Raw genomic sequence first — 6,832 nt, 5'->3', positions numbered from 1 at the left:
TGGAATGATAAAATGCACTGGATGTTGAGTGGTAGTTGGAAGTTCAATGAAAGTAAAGTTGTTATGAATTTTTCCCGCTGTACATTATAAAGATGGCACGAGAAGGAGATGTGGTTATCATTAATGGACTGTTTTACAGGCTGTCATGTCATTTCACGTTAGGATAAATAGTTTAACTAAAGAGCCACTTTACTCTTTTCGAAATAATAGAGGTGGTGGTGGTGGTGATTATTGTTTTAAGAGGAAGAACAACTAGGCAACCATCCTCTATAAATAATAGATAATAAGGGAGGTTGTCGTCAGTGATTGGTTTCATGATTCTTCAGCCACAGTACCACTCCCGGTTTCAAATGAACAACCATATGTGACCGAGAAATAGAGAGAATTACTCACACCTTCGGACCAGGAATTGTATCGTTCAATAACCTCTGAGATCTACCCTATTCTGTCTCCACTTTGTTCAGCTTTATCGTACTTCACGTTACTGCCATGTGCTTTCGTAGATCAATATCAGTTTAATATGCCGTATTAAACGTTTGAATACAGGCATGTAACTTCAAATAAATTCACTAAGGATTCATGAAATCGATTACCATTTCCCGTGCAAAGAACGGGTACATATGCTAGTATTACATACAGACATGGTCAAAAGTATTCATACCCATACCCATCCAATACAAAATGCTTTATTGCTGGAGCAATACGGAGTACAGGTCAAAATTATAAACTCAAAAGTATACCTTGTACAGCAGTGGTAATTGCAAAGCACAAAATAAACTGGAAGTAAATAACAGTACATAACAAAGCAACAAATGCATACTCCATGACACTACTTGTCTGGACATAAGTATTCTGATACATATATGACTCTCTCAGTAAAAGCGTTGGGGGATTAAGCCACTCCTACTGGTTGTGGTCGGGAGGGGGTTGTATATATAAAAATAATCGAAAATAGTGTCGAAACCATATATTTCGGGGTCGCTGAGATGAACAGTGACACTCCGTATGTCGTTTAAGTCCAAGTCCAGTTCCCATCGGAATGGGGGTGAGAAGGGCTTAAAAAGTCCAAAATGGCCCAGTTTATGGATTTATGTGTGTGCACCCCTCTGAGTGGGAGTGGAAATGGGATGAAGTATAAAAGTAATAGGAAACGACCAACATTAAAGTATAATCCATAGTTTTCGGCATGGTTGAGATGAATATTGACACTCCAGATGTCGTTTAAGTCCAAGTTCATCCGCATCGGCACGGGGGTGAGAAGGAGTGAGAAAGAAAATATCCAAAATAACCCACATTATGGATGAATGTATGTTCCAGCGTAGCCTTCAAACAAACAAACAAACAAACAAACAAACAAACAAACAAACAAACAAACAAACAAACAAACAAACAAACAAACAAACAAATCAACAAACAAACAAATCGACAAACAAACAAACAAACAAGACTGTGGGGGCAGGACTCCCCAAACTCCGTGACCCTTTGGATGCCGTTTAACTCATACTTCAGGCCCAGTCGGAATGGAGGTTGCGAAGGGTGAAAAAATAATGTCCAAAATGACCGAGGTTTTGGATGTATGTGTTATATTCCAGCATATCTCTTAACTAAAACTGGTGCACACACGACTTACTATACTATCTGGAAAAAATTACATAGGGTAAGACTCCCCTAGCACCCCTGGTGGAGGGGATGATACTAAAAATAATCGAAAACGACGAGTATTACAGTCGAATCCATAGTTTTCAGGGTCGCTTAGATGAATAGTGACACTCCGAATGTCGTTTTAGTCCAAGTTCAGCATCCACCGGCATGGTGATTCAGAAGGGGTGATAAAGGAAACAAATGTCAAAATTCACCGAGATTAATGTTGTTTACACAGTTTTCGATGTCGCTAGGCTGATTGGTGACAGTCCCAGTGACAGTAGGAATCATGTACATTATGATGCGACGCGGACGTACATTACGTCATAACTTATTTTTATTATTGTTTGAAGGAATCAACTACTTCCCAGACAATCTGGGCTGCCTCAAGGAAATACTTCAAGGCAAAACAGAATATAGTAATTTCAGGCTATAACGTAAAATTATACACATAAAAATATTTCAATTTAAAAATTGACAAAAGAGCTCATAAACAATCAATCAGCGTCACAATTAAGAAAACAATTAAGAACCACTTGAAACAAGTAATGTATGTATGTTCAGTCCGTCAGCGATGCCGCTGGTGGGATCCTCAACAGCTCTGACATCAGCTGTCATAGATGGCCTGGGCATCACTGAAGAGGCGTACTAGGGAAATGAGGAGTGAGGTAGTTTCCCGTTGGATTCCTCACCGAGCCAGAGTTGCTATTACATATCAGTCTGCCAAGCCCACTGAAATGCATACACCAGCCGACCCTATGAGCAACACGTGGCGCGTCCCAGGTGGCGGATTGGGAGGTCCTAACCGGCTTGCCGGCGGACTTGAGGGAAATAAAATACCTCTCGCGGACCAAACACACTACCCCCTGCGGGTGGGGGACGCACATGTAGAATACACCCGCTGTATCCCCTGCCTGTCGTAAGAGGCGACTAAAAGGGGCGACCAAGGGCTGACTGAATTAGAACCATGAAACTAATTTTGAATCGTACCATCACGCGGGGAACACCATAGGTTGCCTGTACTTGCGAGTAGTACCACTAAATTCGGTACGAAATAGGTTTGTGATTAGTAGCAGTAAAAGCCTGGCCTGGTGGATTCCAGTACCCGTGCGTCGTACCTATGTGTGTACCACCGCGGGTCTGGGCGTAGCCTATGAGTTGTACCACTATATGTGCAGCACCGTGGGTCTGCGTTGCCTGTGAATAGTACCCACTATGTGAGGAACATCACGGGAATACCGGCGCCCGTGTTTAGTACACCTAGGTGGGGAACCTTCTCGGTTTGCGTTGACTCTGAGTTGGGCCATTGTGTGAGACACACCATAGGTCTGCGTTACTTGTACGTATTGCAATACTTGTGAGTAGTGCCATATTTTGTGGAACACCGTGAGTCTTCGCTACTTCTGATTAATACCCCAACATGACACATACTATGGTTCTATTTTACTCGCGACATGTACCATTCTGTGGGGCCTTAGACGTGGATTTTGCACCCCCTTTAGACACCAAGCATCATTGTGCTTTATAAGTGGTTCCTTGGTCGGTAATAATGTTATTTTCGTTCTCTATTGAATCCGATCCACTGGTTTTTGTTTTTGTTTGTTTGTTTTGTGTTTTCTTGGGTTCCTGTCCATCCATTCATTCTTCATGACATTTTTTTTTTTTATTTTGGTCAGTGGATGCCTTTGTAATTTTTGTTCTTTCATTTCGTACCATTAGGGGCCGATGACCTTCGATGTTAGGCCCCTTAAAACAACAAGCATCATCATCATCATCACCTATGAGCAACATTTTCACACCATTCATAGCAGGGACTGGCTGCATAAGGATTGGCATTACTAGCATCGCTCATACCTCAGTCACTTTCATATTGTCAACGTCAAGGATAAGACAGAGACAGATCTATGAAAGTAACAAAATTGCTCTAGTCTATACCAGAAGACATAGTGCATTGTAAACACTCGGTCCTGCCAGCTAAGTCGGGAAACAAGTAATACAAATCCTAAAAGTAAAAGGTGTGAAAGAGAAAATTACAAAAATTGTAGATGAACGTGTGTACAATATCGTCCAGAATAGCTCTCAACCAAACTTCATACAAATACGAATTACTATCTCGAAAAAAGATACTGGAGAAGTAACGAACCTTCTAGCAAACCTAAGGGAGGGAATGACGTACAATGATAATCGAAAAGACCAATTTTAGCGTCGAATCCGTAGCTTCCACGGTCGCTGAATTGTATTGTGACACTCTGGATGCCGTTTAAGAACCAGTTCAGTTACGTAGGCATGGCGAAAAGTGGTGATGAAGTAATTGTCCAAAATTGCCGAGATTAGTTTGATTAACGAGAAAGAAAATAATCTATAAGACTTGAAATTAAACACAACAATAACTTCAAAACTACAAAATAGTTCTTAATCAGTCAACGTCACAATAACGAAATTTACAAAATTTCTCTTCACACATAAATAGCAGGTAATAAAATACCTAAAGGAAACAATAAAATGCCCGGGCAGCGCCGGGTAATATAGCTAGTTAACAGTAATTAACAAACGAACTATTAGAACGATGCGATAGTGAGACTTGCGGTGTCCAAATATGACTTTAGACTGACTAACTTTGCTACATTTTCCATTTATTTACTGAAAGTATAACTTTTTAGTTGGAGGAAACAAAAAAAGAACTGAAATGTGCATGCTAGGGAAAACGTGCCCAACATGTGTTGGGATTTTGCTCAAATTTCTGTGGCTCATAATCTAATCTGTACATCTTTAGAAACCTTTATTTTCATGTCGCTGAGTCAGGGATTGGCCTTTTGCTAATCAGGTGACTCGGACAAAGTTTTCACAAATGCAATATTACTGTAAGGAAATTTTAAAATGATTAAATATTTTGTTAGTGATCACCATGAAATGTTTAAAAATAATTATTTTCATTTATGTGCATACATATTCGACAGATATTCGGGACAAAGTCTAGTAGGAAACTGAAAAAAATTGACACTAAAATTGAATAACATTTTGTTTACAAAAATGAATTGGTTATTTTGGTTATTTGAATTTATTATAGCCTGTGGAAAATGTATGAAGAATTATTTTTTCAGACGCTTTAATATATCTGGAAGCCTGCCTGCTTGGCTGACTGGTAAGCGTAGTGACCTTCGGTTCATAGGGCTCCAAGTTAGAATTCAGGGTAGAGTGTGGTCAGCACGATGGGTTCTCTCGGCCGTTATTCTTGGGTCTCTAGACCGGGACCGCTATCTCTCCGTCAGATAGCTCCTCAATAGGGAACATGCATGATCCGAGATTTTAATTTAAAATGTGCTAATCTGATTCAATATTTCATGCAGAATTCAAAAATGTGGTCAGAATGTAGAAATAATAATTCCAAACACGATAAAAATAGAAATTAAAGTACGAAAATGTCACGTGACGCAAGTACGTGATCTCATTGGTTTGACGTCATTGTACAGGTTGATGGTGTTAGCAGACGAAATAACACATAGTGCGCTGTGAGAAACAGGATACATAAACGCATTTCCACTTTATGTTAGTGTCTGTATGTATGTTCAGTCCGTCAGCGATGCCGCTGGTGGGATCCTCAACAGCTCTGACATCAGCTGTCATAGATGGCCTAGGCATCACTGAGGAGGCGTACTAGGGAAATGAGTAGTGAGGTCGTTTCCCGTTGCTTTCCTCACCGAACCAGAGTTGCTATTACATATCAGTCTGCCAAGCCCACTGAAATGCATACACCAACCGACCCTATGAGCAACATTTTCACAGCATTCATAGCAGGGACTGGTTGCATAAGGATTGGCATTACTAGCATCGCTCATACCTCAGTCACTTTCATATTGTCAAAGCCAAGGATAAGACAGAGACAGATCTATGAAAGTAACAAAATTGCTCTAGCCTATACCAGAAGACATAGTGCACTGTAAACACTAGGTCCTGCCAGCAAAGGCGGATGTTAGCGTCTGCTCTGATTACATTCTGTACATTGTGTAATAATCTAATAATCTAAGTGTTATTTTCTGGACTTGAACCCTGCGCAGACAGTGAAGCAGAAAACTTATAAATGGTGCATAGTTCCGATGTGCACTAACATATCGCATACCACCCTAAACAAATTGTTTATAAATGTGTCAAAAGACCCTAAAACTAGGAAAAAATGGATTTTGGCGTGCCGGGCATATATATCGGAAAAGTCTACGGTTTATTACTGTGAAGACTATTTTAACGTAAGTTGAATTTCTTTGAACTTTCAATCACTTTTCCATGTCAGATGTTCTGGTGTTAAAATTTTAAATTTTAATATATGAAGCCTTAATTAAATGCTTCAATTACGTCTTGAAATATGAAAGTAATATACAGTGCATAAGTTGAATGCTGATTAGTAAAATATTCTCCAAACCTAACCCAAGTTTTGCATAGACCATGTCGAAGTAATAAATCAAAGGATTTATGAACCAAATTGACAACCCTAATTATACCAATTTTATTTTGGCATGAGACATTTATTTATTTATTTATTTATTTATTTATTTATTTATTTATTTATTTATTTATTTATTTATTTATTTATTTATTTATTTATTTATTTATTTAAGATCTTAAATTTGTAAACAAATTTAGGCTACAAGTACATTCTCTATAATATAACATAAAGTAGGTATGTACATCATGAAAGAAAACAAATGTATAGGCCTACCTCTACAAAACCAGCTTAAGAATTCATATAGAGCATTTAATTAGAAAACTCAGAGAATTCAATATGTTGAAACCTCATGCATGTGTTGACCATAATTTAATAGCTGTGAGTGATGAAGTTATTGTAACAGGTAGTACACTGATTAATTTACAAGCACCACTGGTAAGATATTGACGCTACTAATATAGTCAGACAATTAATAATAAATATATATACTATATATATGTAATTCATGAATTAAACCAATTGCATAGAAGCAATCTGTTCACACACACACATATATATATATATACATAAATGTAGGCCTACATATATGTGTGTGTGTGTGCTGGTATGTAGATTTACTTTTTTGAAATAAATTAGGACTACATACTTTATTTTGCACATTGGTGATAATCACACAATTGTATTTCATTTTATTTGTGATATGTATATATTTAGGTTTCCCTTTATACCCCCCTCCCACACTCAACCCCACCC

This window comes from Anabrus simplex, chromosome 4 (assembly GCF_040414725.1).
Source record: "Anabrus simplex isolate iqAnaSimp1 chromosome 4, ASM4041472v1, whole genome shotgun sequence".
Lineage (NCBI taxonomy): Eukaryota > Metazoa > Arthropoda > Insecta > Orthoptera > Tettigoniidae > Anabrus > Anabrus simplex.
The sequence above is the reverse complement of the archived record's forward strand: the minus strand, read 5'-3'. Positions refer to the sequence as shown.